This window comes from Chenopodium album, chromosome 25 (genome assembly GCF_948465745.1).
Source record: "Chenopodium album chromosome 25, dcCheAlbu1.1, whole genome shotgun sequence".
Classification (NCBI taxonomy): domain Eukaryota; kingdom Viridiplantae; phylum Streptophyta; class Magnoliopsida; order Caryophyllales; family Amaranthaceae; genus Chenopodium; species Chenopodium album.
Window position 1 is genome coordinate 29780186 of NC_137858.1, and position 15548 is coordinate 29795733.

The 15548-nt window shown below is 37.5% G+C and overlaps 1 non-coding gene across 1 annotated transcript; it reads right to left on the reverse strand.

The window, feature by feature from the left end:
- Positions 1-5206: 5206 nt before the first annotated feature.
- Positions 5207-5312, reverse strand: LOC145615855 (small nucleolar RNA R71). The gene has a single exon (XR_014107433.1). It is a non-coding gene; the product is annotated as a small nucleolar RNA R71 (small nucleolar RNA).
- Between the last annotated feature and the right edge of the window lie 10236 nt (positions 5313-15548).

Below are 15548 nucleotides of genomic sequence, written 5' to 3' on the forward strand. Positions count from 1 at the left end.
ATTTTCGTGCCTCATATTTTTTATCCAAATTTTATATGGTTGGATAGATATTGAAATTATCTTTCCAATGATATATTATAATATTAATTCCGAGCTATAACGAAAAAGATATTAAAGGAATACGAAACTCTATCCAAAACTGACACCCTTTCACTATTTCGGCCATATATTTTTATCTACAAAAGATTTTAATCTGATTCTAATTTCATTAGAAATTAGACTTCAAGAGCTTTCCAAAGACATGTTATATGACTTATTTGGACTTCTGTATCAACAGATATGATAAAAACAAAATCCGCAAAAAATTGTCTTGTCGCGAAACGACAAGCCTGTCGCCTCGCGACAAGATAAATGTCTGGCGATAGGTCTAGTTTTCTGGCAACAGCGTGTAGTTTTATTCCTTATCAAATTCTATGATTTTCCGGACTATTTTCTTATAAATAGGGTCCTCGACCTCTGTTTTTATTCATCAATTCTCATCTACAATCAACTCTCATCAAGAATTACTTAATTCTTTCTCTCTCTCTCTTTCTAAACTACCTTTTTTTTTTAAAACACAATTCCGCATTCTCAGGATCTTGAAACACCTAGCCAAATTCGAAGTTGCCTTCGCCCTAGACGTGAAAGGTTTAATATTTTCTGAGGGTTTGGTCCCAAATCCAGTCTAAATTTTTTAACTCTTTCTTTAAATTATTTAATTTAATTCTTTAATTATTCTATATTATTTTCATTGAAGTTTACTAACTTGTGTATTTTTGTTATTAGAAAGAGGTACGAGGCGTCAAAGTAAGTAGATTAGCATACTCTCTATTTCTTTCACAATGTAGAAAGCATGTTTATTATTGTTTTATGATTCCTAGTATCATGTTAGGATGTTTAATATTTCTAGTATCATGTTAGGATGTTATTTTATGCTTTCTAGTATCATGTTTAAGATGCTTTTTATTCTTTTCTAATATCATGTTAGCATGTTAGTACCATGTTAGGTTTAAAGCTTTGATCTTTATTGTTTAGTGACATGCTAGGGTTTGTTATTAATCTTGTTAGTATCAAGCCCAGGATCTTGCTATTATTTAAGCTTTATTATACCTTGTCATGATTATCATTATATTATGATTATTATTACTGATGATTATTATTTATGTTGCTTGATTATATTTTTATTGTTATTGCTTGATCACACCTTTTATGCATGTTAAAGGGAATTTGTACTTGAAATCACGCTTAATAAGATAATTATTAATTTGGCTTAGGCTAATATGATTTTAATACAAGTGATCGCCAATAATAGAATTATTTGTGCATTAATATCCAACCAACATAGATAAACAGGGTAGGTTTAATATAATGTTTGTATGTTATTCGAAAAGCGTACATGAATACGAGCAGAACAAAGTAGAGGCCTATTTTATAGGGCGGGTCCTTTCTTTTGTAGATTGGATTCGTACCCTCATCCCCGAACCCTGTTTGGTTCAAGACCTTATGGAGTTGATGGTCCTTTTGGATTATCTTTTGGGTTTACAAGTTCCTAAAACTTGTTGGCGACTCTTTTGCTCTCTTTTCTTTCCCTTTGGAACGCCACCATACTTTAGTGTATGATCACAGTGGGGTTCAAGTTTGGGGTCATAATGCTTGAAATATTCCCTACACACACTTGTCTCAGACAAGTGGGAGATTGAAGGATTTATGTGTTCGTCTTGTGCAATTACTAGATATATAAATGGATCGAATTATGGAGATAATTAAGTTCGGACATTTGGGTCGTCGTTTTATCATAGCTAGAGGTACTAACGATTTTGACTAGTAAAATAGGCCAAAGCCCAACTGGACAGAGATCCTATAAGTTCACACAAAGGGCCTAGATCGAGCGCGAGAGGACGAGGCTCATGATGGGCGTCATCCTCGATAGTGGCCGGCCATGAGGAGGGTTTAGAGAGTTTTCGGGCTTCCTAACCTAGTCTAATTATAATATGATTATAAGTAGACTAGGTGCCTAGGTTATTCGATAGAACATTTTTATTGTTAAGTTGAAACTCTAATTAGCAAACACAAAACTAGCTTCTCCCGAACATCTCTCTCTCTTCCTTGGCGCCAGTATGGTGGTTCGTGGTAGTGGTGGTTATTGGTGGTCGGTCCTTGTCCGTTAAAGTTGGTGATCGCGGTTTTCCTTAATCACTCGACCAATCTAGTATTGGTGGACGGCTAATTCAAAGCTCGTGGACTAAGTAGAGGAGCAACGCTAGGGGCTCTATTCTCTCCCTAATTTGCCTGTCAAATAGCTTCGTGGAATTCACACATCAAAGGTATGATTATGTGTCTTGTGTGTTTTGAATGCGATTCTTGGGATTAGGTGCTTTATGAATATGATTCATGTTTTCCGCATTATAGTATCTATAAACTCCTACACGTCCGGGTGACTGGGGCTGATCCTCTCGCCGTCTCGGTTTCCCCTTCTGGCTGCCTAGAGGGCCTGCTTGGACCTGCATGTCTAGTATTGTGTCCAGTTGTTCTTTGGAACGGATGTATCTGGAAATGAATGACCCATCTTTGGCCACATATGTTTCGACCTGGTCGTCATCCTCATGGTTTGTAAAGACCTCCGACTGAGGATTGTTGGGATTACTCGGCTGAATAACCGGTTGAGGATTGTTGCGATCAGGAATCGATACAGACTCTTGAACCATCTTTGAGGTACTCTCCCCACAGACGGGTAATTTTTGTCCCTCGGGAGAGTTACAGCTCGAAGATTGATCCGATGCGGCCTGTACCTGCAAACCAACGAAGACTTCGGGTGGTTAGAGCTCCGCCTCTGACGGTCAAGTTAGTACACGTAGAAGAATGTAAGAATGTGCAGAAATTTAGGTGGATTCCGAGATGAGATGTTCTCTGATGAGTGTCATTTATGGCACTCATTTGGCTTCTTTTAGGATGATTTTCATGCTATTTTATAGCTCTTTTTCTTAGTTTTCCTTAGTTTTGTTCTTTATTTCTTTAGTTTGTGCTTTCCTTAGTTAGTTTTCTTGTTTTGTGCATTTCTTTGTTTATTTGTTCTTTTTTCCCTTTTACTTGCTTGTTTTCGTTTGTTTTTCAGGTTATGATCGTGTCTCCAAGGATTCCCGAGCCTTCCTCTCATATTTCTCATCAATTCGGATGCCTCATGTTCATCTTTTGGAGCTTAAAGTTTGAAGGGACGCAAGGAGCAAGTCAAGAGATCGGTGCACGCATGCGGTGGGGGCATCATCTTTGCCATGAACCCACAAAAATATCCATTTGTAGACTGCCCACCTTAGTGTTCATCATCATCACCAAGACGAGCGCACGAGGATGAGCTAGGATGAAGAAAGAGGGGGAGTGCCCTGTTGCCAGGTGCGGCCGCGCATGCAGGTGGTGCGGCCGCGCACCTGGGTGGCGCGGGCGCGCCAGGGGGTGGCGCGGGAGCGCCCCCCTGGGTCTCTGTTCCATACCCTTTTTCCCGCGGCCGCGCCTCTTCCTTGATGCGACCGCACCTTCCGGGTTTCTTTTATGACGATCTAACTAACTCTTCTTTTGTATTTTTCTATTTATAGCCTTTCCTTCTATTTTTTAGAGAGAGAACTTTTTAGAGAGAGAGAAACTCTAGGTTTTTAGTAAGAGAAGTTCATAGGTGTATTGTTGATGATTGAATATTTCTACATTGCTTTTGATTTTTGATCAAGTTTGTAAGGATTCCTTTTCTTTAATTCAATTTATAGTTTGATATTTATTTTGATTTCATTTGTTTAATTGATTGTTCAAGTTTGTTTGAAGTTTGATTGATTTTGTATTGATTTTAGATTGTTTGATTTGATCATGATGAATTTGTTGATTAGTGTTGTTTTGATCTTAATTTCAATGGCTAGTGAGTAGATTACTTGCTAGGGTAATGGTGAAGCATGTATGAGTAATTGATTAGTGGTAATTGGGGATAATTGATGGAGTTGATAATGTGATTAAATTTGGTTGATGATCATGTGCATGTGTGTGATTGATTGAAGATTGGCCAACTTTGATGGTTGCACTAGATTAAATTGTAAGTTCACATTGATACAGACCATTGATTTGTGGCTTACATTTACTCGATTGAGGTGTCTTGTGATGTTTCCTAGCTAGAGTTTATCGTAGTTGACGCTAGTTAGACTTCTAAGAGAATAGCTTGATATGCTCTTTTGGTTGCATGATTGATCTTCCCTCACACTGTTTGACTTAGCCAATTTAACCTCCCAATTAGTTGGTTCCATTATGACTACATGTGGATCTTATCCCTTGTGCTTATTACATTTGATTTCTTCTCGTTTATTTGTCGTGTTTGTCCTAGTATAGAATTCACACCCTATCTCTAGACTTTGGAATAGCTTGACCATAGACAATAGACAATAGCCCACCATTCCTTTGGGTTCGACCCTCGACTTATCGTTATACTTGTGTAGGGGTGTGTTGAGTGTTTATAAATATTGTTTTGACCATGGGTGGGGGTTAGCCTCAACGACCTAGCTTCGACCCTCGATCAAAAATGGCGTCGTTGCCGGGGAATGGTGTCGTGATTGTGTATTGTTGTTGAGTCTATTCCATCTATTTCAAAAGCACAAAAAGATTTTATTTCTTTCTTTTAGGCTACACATGTAGCCGTGTTACCAACAATTTCTTTTGAGTTTTTGCATGCATAGTAGGACTCGAGATAGGCCCTTAGTTCCTTTGGATCCGGAAATTGAAAGAACTCTTTCACGAAGAAGAATAGCCAACTGATCTTTGAGCCTAGGTTCCTCAAGTGAAGAAGAGTTTGAGGAAGAAGAGCAAGAGCAAGGCATGGGAAAGAATCCAAGAGTAGCATTGAGGGAGTTGGGAATTCCCGGTGCTTATAGGTTTGAGAGCGGCATTGCTCCACCTACAACACCGGCGAACAATTTTGAGATAAGACCGGCCATGATTACTTTGATAGAACTGAGGCAATTTAGTGGAGCCAAGAGTGAGAGCCCGTGGAATCACCTAAAGGAATTTGAGAAGTATTGTAATACTATTAAGGTGAACGACATTTCTGAAGAGTTCATTCGGCTAAATTTGTTTCCCTTTTCTCTTATTAGTCGTGCCTTAGATTGGTTGGATAAAGAGGTTAAGCCCAACTCACTTAGGATGTGGGGTGATGTCAAAAGAGCTTTCTTGTCTCGCTTTTACCCACAAAAGAAGACGGCGGAGGCTAGTGCATTGATTCAAGGATTCAAACAAAGGCCTAACGAGAATCTATATGAAGCATGGGAGAGGTACAAGGAGTACCAAAGAGAGTGTCCACATTATGGGATTCCTACCTATCAAGTGATACAAATTTTCTATGGAGGTTTGAGTGCTCAAGGCAAGTCGTGCCTAGATGGAGGAGCCGGTTGTCCTATAATGAATAGGACGGAAGAAGAGGTAGTTGACATAATTGAGGATGTGGTGAGATGCTATCGACATTGGCAAGAAGGACAAAGAGAATCTACGAGTGTAGACACCTAAAAATGTCTCCCCAAAGCCAAACCTGATGATGAACAACCTTTCACCGCCATTATTGGTCGGGTTGAGTATGTAATCTTTAGAGTGCTTAAATCCATGTTACATTCAATACATTTCATAAACCAATCAAATTCCTAGCCCATTTCACCAAACGATAACTTATTTTCCTCTTTTCGTGCCTATAAACCCAAAATAATTCATTTCGTGTCCATAAAAATCATTCATCTCGTGTCCTTTTTATAAAACGTTTGGACCAGTTTATTTTGGTCCATAATATGGGTCCAATTTTTGAATAGTTGGATGGTGCTTGGAAAGAGCTTTCCAACGATATATTATAAGCCCAAATCCGAGTTATAACGAATAAGTTATGGCTAAAATACTATACTGAGTCCAAACCGAACCTAAGCCCACCTTACCTACGACCCAACGATCATGTGGAGGGTCCAAAGGATTTAATCCCACTCCTAATCCAACTAGTATTAATTGGAAGCTTCTATAAGCTTCTAAAAGATCTTAATTATCCTTTTTGAAAAGATAAAATATAAGAGTTTGAAATGGAATAAAACTCCTCTAATAATTCAATTCGAATTGAAAGACGTTCAAAGATAGTCAGAAATTATTTTCGTGCCTCACTGTTTTTATCTAATTATTATATGATTGGATATCTCTTGAAATTATCTTTCCAATGATATATTATAATATTAATTCCGAGCTATAACGAAAAAGATATGATTGAAATACGAAACTCTATCCAAAACTGAAACCGTCTCACTATTTCGGTTATATATTTTATTATACAAAATATTTTTATCTGATTCTAATTGGGTTAAAAAGTAGACTTCAAGAGCTTTCCAACGATATCTTATTTATCTTATTCCGATTTCTGGATCAAAAGATATGATAAAAACAAAAATCGCAAAGATTGTTGTCTATCGAGTTTTGTTCCGATTAAATTCGGATCTTATCTTAATTCTTCGACCCTTCTTTTTCCACTATAAATAGAGGTCATCTCACACCTTTTTCAATCATCAACAAGCTTGATCATCAAATCAGTCTCTTTTCCTCTCTTCAACACCAAAAATCATTCTGTCTCTCCCTACACCGAAAATCATTCTCTCTCTTTCTTTAACCTAATTTCTAGCCTCCTTATTCTTCCATATAATACTTTCCTTAAGCACTCCAAGGAGTCCATATTTAACCTGAGGTTCCGTCCTTAAACCAAGGCGTGAATGGTATAATTAACTGTGGGTTTGGACCAAATCAACTCTACCTTTTATTTAATTTAATTTCCATTTGATTTATATTTTTATTGAAGTTACTAACAGTTTATTCATGATGTAGCAATTCGAGGAAACGCAGAAAGTGAGTAATTAATCACTTAATTACTCTTATTATAATTCTTGTTGCTAATATCATGATTAGGATTATAATTTGATTTGAGTAAAGATTTATTGTTGAATTGCTTCCAATATTAATGTTTATTCTATTATTATTTATGATCACCATATTGCATGTTTAAAGGGAATATGTAATTAAAAATCACGACTAATAAGATAATTTGGACAACCGGTTTAAGTTCCTTTAATCTCGTTATTTAATCAAGTGATCACTAAATTTAGAATAATGTGTGCATTAATATTCAACCAATTTAGCATAATAATAGTTTGGAGCAAATTGAACCTTTGTTTGTATGCCTTTGAGATCACATGAATACTTTTCACAATAAGAATCGAGTAGAGGCCAATGCGGGAGATCGTGACTCCATGACTCACTTCGTACCATCATCCCCGATCCTTCTTTCGTGGTTTCGAACAATATGGAGTTAGCAATCTCATGGATTATGAATGGGGTGTAACCTTAACGGGCAATCGTTGTTGCCTATCGTTGTCCCATAATCGTGGTTGCCTCAAATGATCCGTGAGCGGTTTACAAGTTCCTTAAAAACTTGTTGGCGGCTTCCTACTTTCCTTGTCCCTAATTGTTGTCCCTATCGTATATGTCAATTCCCACTTCCTATGAGTGACAATTATATTCACCACATGCTTTAATGTAGACGCACTTCGAACGACGCCTACAATTTGGCGACTCCAATGGGGAGGATTCTTGGTTATTTATCGATTTGCGTGATCGGTAATTAATTGAGATGAGTGGATGAGGCTTGAAAGATTCTTGAATTGTATTCCTTCGATTTAATTGGCATTGTCACATTTGCATATGCATTTTAGCTTACCTATTTTTCCACAATAATATGTGTTCTACACGTACGTGGCTAGCCCGGGGGATTTAAGCTCTATCAACCCAAAAACACTCATGGCAATAAGGATTTATCCGAATTTTTAAATCCACCCAAACCATGGAGTCGAGTTCGATTTCATCACGAACTCGCGTAGCCGCCCGTTGGCATACACCCTCAAGGGAGGCTGCCTTGCTAACGCGTCCAAACTCTTAGCCATGGTACCCTTTGACACCCAAATAAGCTTGACCATAGTGGAACATAGATCTTGACTTTAGGTTGCGAACTTCATTGCCTCATTCGTGACAATGTGCTTATGTGTGCATATTTTTATTTTATTTTTTCTTCTCTTTTTTTTTCTCTTATCAAACCTTTTTTTTTTATTAGAGTCGAGTCATAAATTTTTTTATTTATTTTAAGTCAACTCGGATTTTTATTCCCGTATCCTGCATAAGAGTCAACTTGTTTTGGTCATAGCCGGAGTTCTAGAAAGAGTTACGTGTCGTGCCACCTATGGATCTGTAGCCCCGAGTTTTATCTTTTATTTGGAGTTAGTTCGTCACAATCAGAGTCACAAAAAAAGTTATAAGCGATATACTACAGTCTGTCCAGTTTTAGGTGTCTTTTTAGCGTCAACTTTCTTTCTTTTTTTTTTTTTACATATCTTTTCGTGTCAAGCTAGTCTTAGCTAAGTCCTTTAATCCGTGTCAACTCGTATAACATAGGATTATAGATATTCATTTTTATTTATTTATTTATACCCATGAGTCCTAACTCTTCTAGAATTCCACTCGCTCTAGTTTCTTGTGATTTTTTGTGCTAACCTTAACATGTGTTCTTTGTCGTTGATTGTGGTTGATCTTATTTATGACTAACGATTGCCAATGGACCATTTTCGCCTAGTAAATAGCATAAACGTTAAAATTGGACAAAATTAATCAAGTTAGTTTGTCTTTTAGTCTTCCGTGCTATTTGGTCCTTAGGTCCTTTGTTTTTCACAACATCCTCATGTCTAGTCATGCAATCATGCCATGAGTCTTATAAACTCACCTAATCATACATGTTGAGTCGTTGCACATACTTTGTCTTCGAGTAATGCACTATATTGCTTATGATCGTATACTAGGACCATGCATGCGTCGTTTTCCGTCGTTATAGGAATGAGTGGAGTATTTCCCATTGGTTTTGAAAATTCTTTCATATACTCTTTCTTTCCAATCCGAGTATTGAGTCAATGCATTCACGAATCACTAGGCAAGAGTTGCAAGAATAAGGGGAACGTCATTCCTTCCTTCTTTTCTTCCAATCAAAGCATCAGCAATTGCAAATTTCTTGTCCCTTTAGGAGGTAACAAGTAATTCATAAGCATCCATGAAGACGAAGCACAAGACAAGTTTCCATACAAGATTTCATGTTTTTTTCCTTCTTTTGTTTCTACCCTTTCCCCTAATAAGTCTAGCATAGGTTCTCCTTATCCTTATGTCTCTATGCCATTTCCATCAATAATATGAGCATTATTCCTTTATATCTCGATCATAGCAATTTTCATACAAAAAAAAATAAAAAAAAATCGCCGAACTAAACACAAGGTACACCAATGATTTGAGGCACCTTTGCAACCCTGTCATTCCCCTTAAACCATTTTGAATCACATATCCATTTCTTCGTCAACCACTTTGAGCCTCGCCTAGTGTTTGACCTTTATTTCTTCAACCCACATTCACCTAACCTGGGATGGGAAGGTGTGCAATTTGTGTAACACTCAAAAACAAGTTAAAAATAAAAATGTCTAAAGGCAAGTGTTCCAATGTCTTTGATATGAACACGTCTCGAATTGCGTCTCTCATCGAGTGCTTGGTACCTTGCCTGAGAAACATGATGCTAAGTGAGTGATGGACCACATGATCCGGGATTGCCTACATTGATTCAAAAGAACTAAACAAATAAATAAATAAATAAAAATAAAAACTTGCGAATTCAAAATTTTCAAATACACAATTGCATATCTTGGGGGCTTCTCTCGGGTCTTGAGCCTTTTTTACCGTTTTCTTCCTTAAACCATCAGCTTAACCACATTACAACCCTCAAAAGACCTCTTTGAGATGTACATGTACTTGTGCGTAGTTCGGTTAGAGCTACGTTCGGCCTAATTCCTAACGGATACGTAGGCAACCTCACATTGAGGTGCAGCCACATTCATATTCATATCTATGCATGCGAGTCAAAGAATATCCAATGCTTATCCCTACCCATTTAGAGCTAGACTTGGGGGCTTGAACCCACATCATTTAGCTTCCCCAGCCTAAAAGAGTTACCATCTCGACTCTTCTCTCATCTATTTCTATCACCATAGCCTTTGCAGCCAACCGTAGTATCACTTTCGCACACTTCACTCACACATACATAGCCATATCATCCTTCCCTTTAAGAACCCTTTATCATGAAATCTTATTTCAACACTGTGCATGTCATCTTCTTTCAAGACAACATTCATTAGAAGAAACATTGTATACTTGCTTAGCTTCTAGACCTAAGCAATGTTCATTGTTTCATACATCGCATATCGTGCTTAGCTTCTTGACCTAAGTAACATTCATTATTTGATACTCATCGATCACTTCATCTATATACATGATTAGCTTCCAGACCTAAGTAACGTTAAAGATCATTTTTTACACCATATATGATGCTAAGCTCCATGACCTAAGTTCAGTCATCTATCGTGTCACATAATGTAATTATTCGTAGCCTTCTGGCCTAAGAACATACATCATGCATACATTATACTCAAGACGAGCAGTTCAATCTGACAAGAAGAAAATTCATGCGATTCATTTCGTCTTGCTCAACGAAGAAGTTCAAAACTTTTTCCCTTTTTACATAACTTTTCTTTTGGGGAAATTCAAAAACTTTTTCAAAATTTTCTCATCGAGGGAAGTTCGAAAATAAAACTTTTTTCATGTCTTTCTTTTTCGGGAGAAAGTCGGTACCCTCCACTCATGACAAAAATGACGGAAAATTTTTGCTTTTGCATCTTTGTTTTCTTGTATCTGCACACACACTCGAATCATACATATACACACACACACACACTCAAACTATACACACTCACAAGACATACACATGTCATTTCATGTCGTGTCAAGTCAAACTTGGTCAAGTCAGTTGGTCAAGTCAATCATAGTCTATACGAGTCCCTTGGCAAATTTTATTTTGCAGGTCTCAATTATAGCCCACGTCCGGGGACAAGCGGACCATCTACAGCCCACGTCCGGGGACAAGCGGATCACCTACAGCCCACGTTCGGGGACAAGCGGACCATCTACAGCCCACGTTCGGGGACAAGCGAACCATCTACAGCCCACGTTCGGGGACAAGCGAACCATCTACAGCCCACATTTGGGGAAAATCGAACCACCATCATTTCACGGCGCAAGGTTCTTGATATACGGAGACTTGCAATCTCATCATCAGACAAATCTTTCCTCAAGCATGGAAAGTGTCATCCGGTGGATTTCTTCAAGCATAGAAACCTGCCAAAATCATCTGTCGACTTTCCTCAAGCATGGAAAGTATTATCCAGTGAATTTCTTCAAGCATAGAAAGCCGCCAAATTCATATGTCGACTTTCCTCAAGCATGGAAAGTATCATCCGGTAGATTTCTTCAAGCATATAAAGCTACCAAACTCATCAGTCGGCTTTCCTCAGGCATGGAAAGCATCTCAACAACATCATCTGGTGGATTTCTTCAACCATAGAAAACTACCAAATTCATTTGTCTTTGATACACTAGTTTCAGATACCATCGAGCATATTCGTCACCGATACACTGGTGTCAGATACACATTCTATCCCTTTACTCTTTTATCTATAGAACTAACATTTTTCTGCAGGTATCGGCGTATACAGAGTGATTTAGGATCGCAGAACGTCTTAAATCATTCTCCGTCCCTATCGACTACTTTGACTATCGTTTTCGAAACTAACGTTTCTACAAACTCAGTCAAAGTGGGGGCTTCTGTAGACACCTAAAAATGTCTCCCCAAAACCAAACCTGATGATGAACAACCTTTCACCGCCATTATTGGTCGGGTTGAGTATGTAATCTTTAGAGTGCTTAAATCCATGTTCCATTCAATAAATTTCATAAACCAATCAAATTCCTAGCCCATTTCACCAAAATATAACTTATTTTCCTCTTTTCGTGCCTTTAAACCCTAAATAATTCATTTCGTGTCCATAAAAATCATTCATTTCGCGTCCTTTTTATAAAACGTTTGGACCATTTTATTTTGGTCCATAATATGGGTCCAATTATTGGATAGTTCGATGGGGCTTGGAAAGAGATTTCCAACGATATATTATAAGCCCAAATCCGAGTTATAATTAATAAGTTATGGCTAAAATACTATACTGAGTCCAAACCGAACCTAAGCCCACCTTACCTACGACCCAATGATCATGTGGAGGGTCCAAAGGATTTAATCCCACTCCTAATCCAATTAGGATTAATTGGAAGCTTCTATAAGCTTCTAATAGATCTTAATTATCCTTTTTGAAAAGATAAGATTAAAGAGTTTGAAATGGAATAAAACTCCTCTAGTAATTCAATTGGAATTGAAAGACGTTCAAAGATAGTCAGAAATTATTTTCGTGCCTCACTTTTTTATCTAATTCTTATATGATTGGATTTCTCTTGAAATTATCTTTCCAATGATATATTATAATATTAATTCCGAGCTATAACGAAAAAGATATGATTGAAATACAAAACTCTATCCAAAACTGACACCGTCTCACTATTTTGGTTATATCTTTTATTCTACAAAATATTTTTATTTGATTCCAATTGGTTTAAAAAGTATACTTCAAGAGTTTTTCAACGACATCTTATTTATCTTATTCCAATTTTTGGATCAAAAGATATGATAAAAACAAAAACCGCAAAGATTGTTGTCTATCGAGTTTTGTTCCGATCAACACATATCTACCTAACTTTGGGATGGGATGGTGTGCAATATATGCAATCTCCAAATACAAAAGCTTGAGTGATGTTACAAAATTTCAAAAAAAATCCAATAGGAATACAAGTGTGCAAAAGGGCAAGTGTTCCAATGTCATTGATATGAACATGTCTTTAACATGAACACGTCTCAGATTGCGTCTCTTATCGACCGCGTGACCAGGATAGCCCACACGTATCAAATAAAAAAATGCAAAAGCCAAAAAGAAAAATAAAAGAGAGAGAGAGAGGGCAAAAATATAAATAAAAGAGAGTTCAAAAGTGAGAAACCTCAAGCATACAAATACAAAGATTCAAAAGCAAGGTTGCACATCTTGGGTTATGGGGCTTATTTAGGGTTTTTGAACCTTTATCCCCTTCTTCTTCATCCAATAGCCTAACCACGTTATAACCCTTCAGAGACCTCTTTGAGGTGTACTGTGTACACACAATTGTGCAAGGATCGGCTAAAGTTACGTTCGGCCTGATTCCTAACGGATACGTAGGCAACCTCACATTGAGGTGCGACCATAATAAAATGCATTCACATTTACACTCATATCATGATCATATTAAGGGATCTCCAATGCTCATCCCTATCCTTTTAGAGCTAGACTTGGGGGCTTGATCCCTACATCATTAGCCTATTTAGCCTGAGAGTCACCATCATTTGGCTCTTTTCAAAAAATAATATTTCCACACGCTTAGCCTTTGCAGCCTAACTTTAGTGTCACTTTCACACACATCACAAAATTCATGACCAAATAAACCTTCCCTTAGGAAACATTTTTCATGAAATCTTAACATAACGTTGAAGCATGCCTTGACGTATCAGAATCACTCATTATCACAATCATCATTGCATCACAAAGTTTGAAGTACTTAGCTTCTGTGCCTAAGGTGCGTAAATACTTTCATCATCAAGTCAACAATTGAGATAGCCTAGGATGCTACAATCCTTGCACCATGAGAAACAACATCGACGCATACATTTGACTACGCTCATTCAACATGCACCACAAACACTCAAACACTTTACTTCTTTCTTTTCATGTCTTTCTTTTTTGGGAGAAAGCCGGTGCCCTCTAAAAAAATGACGAAAAATTTTTGCTTTTTTGCATTTTCAATTGCAAAAACATATTACAATGCACACACGAGTCATGTACATTAAGTCATGTCGTGTCATATCACATCAAGTTGAGTCTATACACATATCAAACACATTGAGTCAACCTCAAGTCAAGGAAATCACAATGTTAAATAACACCAAGCCTTAGGTAAACCCTAAGAAGAACATCAGCAAAGTCCTATGGTCCTAGAATATAGATGCAGGTACACTAAGAGGCAATTTGATCGAGCGCAAATGAACGAGCAGAAAAAGCTCTAACTTGGATTCAAGCACATTACAAACAACGCAGCACGATGCTCCCTGACATAACACGAGGCACCCTGATGTGACGCAATACACTATGACGTAGCGCGACAAACCTGTCGATGCACGATGGCTCTGATTCACCCGCGTCAGCCTTCGATGGTCTGTCGCGACGCGATGAAGTGTCGCAACAGAATCAGTTTTACTCCGAGTTGAATTCGACTCTATTCTGATCATTTTTGGATGATTTTTCTCTATAAATAGGGTCGTTATTCTTTGTTTTCAATCATCAACAAGCTTGATCACCAACAATCACCAATCATCTCTTCTCTCTTTAAGCTAAAGCTTATTTTTTCTTTCTCTCCCTTGATTTCTAAGCTTAGCCTTTTCAAAATGCATCATACATCCTAGGGGTGAGCAAAAATTCCGGGTACCCGGAATTGGAACCGGAACCGGTTAGGAACCGGCGGGTCCGGTACCAAAATTGGACCCGGTGGTTCCAATTTCGGGTAGGACCCGATTATAACTAATTCCAATTCCAATTCTTAACTTTTTGGACCCGGAACCGGTTAGGTACCCAGTTACCCAAAATATGATAAACTAAATAAATTTTAAATAATAAAAATATGTTGAATGTATCCAATAAAAAGTATAATTAATACCTAACATAAATACAAATAGCTTATGCATATATAAATATATGTATTAAATGCTAAAAATGAACCTAACTAAAATAAGAATTATAATTTGTATTATATTTTAACAATTATATCCATAAGTGGGTACCCGGAACCGGAACCAGTACCCGATGGTTCCAATTCCATCCAGTTGAGCCAATTTTAATTCCGGTTCCGAAATTTAGGACCCGGGTCCAACCAATTCCAAGTCCGGATCCTAAAATTTCGACCGGGTACCCGGTTAGCTCACCCCTAATACATCCATCACGAGACACTAACACACCTAGCCAAGCTCGAAGTTGTCTTCACCTCAGACGTGAAAGGTTGACAATTTCTGAGGGTTTGGTCCGAAATCCTTATTTAATTTATTTAGCTTAATTGTTTAATTTAATACTTTATTGAAGTTTACTAACTTGTGTATTCTTTTGATAGAAAGAGGTACAAGGCTTCAAAGTGAGTAATTCAATTACTCTATTTCTTTTAGAAAGCATGTTTACACTACTAGAATTCGGTCAAATTGTGACCGTTTATTTACGACCGTCTAAAAAATGGTCGCAAAAATTGAAATTTGCGACTGATTTTAAGTCACCATGAACAAATTTCCATGAACAAATTGAGCAACCACCGTCACAAGCAAAGCCCACCGTTAAAAGCAACACACGAAGTTTGGTGTTTATGGTCAAATTCAACCATAAAAATTCTAGATCTAGAGTTTTCTTGGTCGAATTTGACCATATAAACCTAAAAGGAAGATATATTAT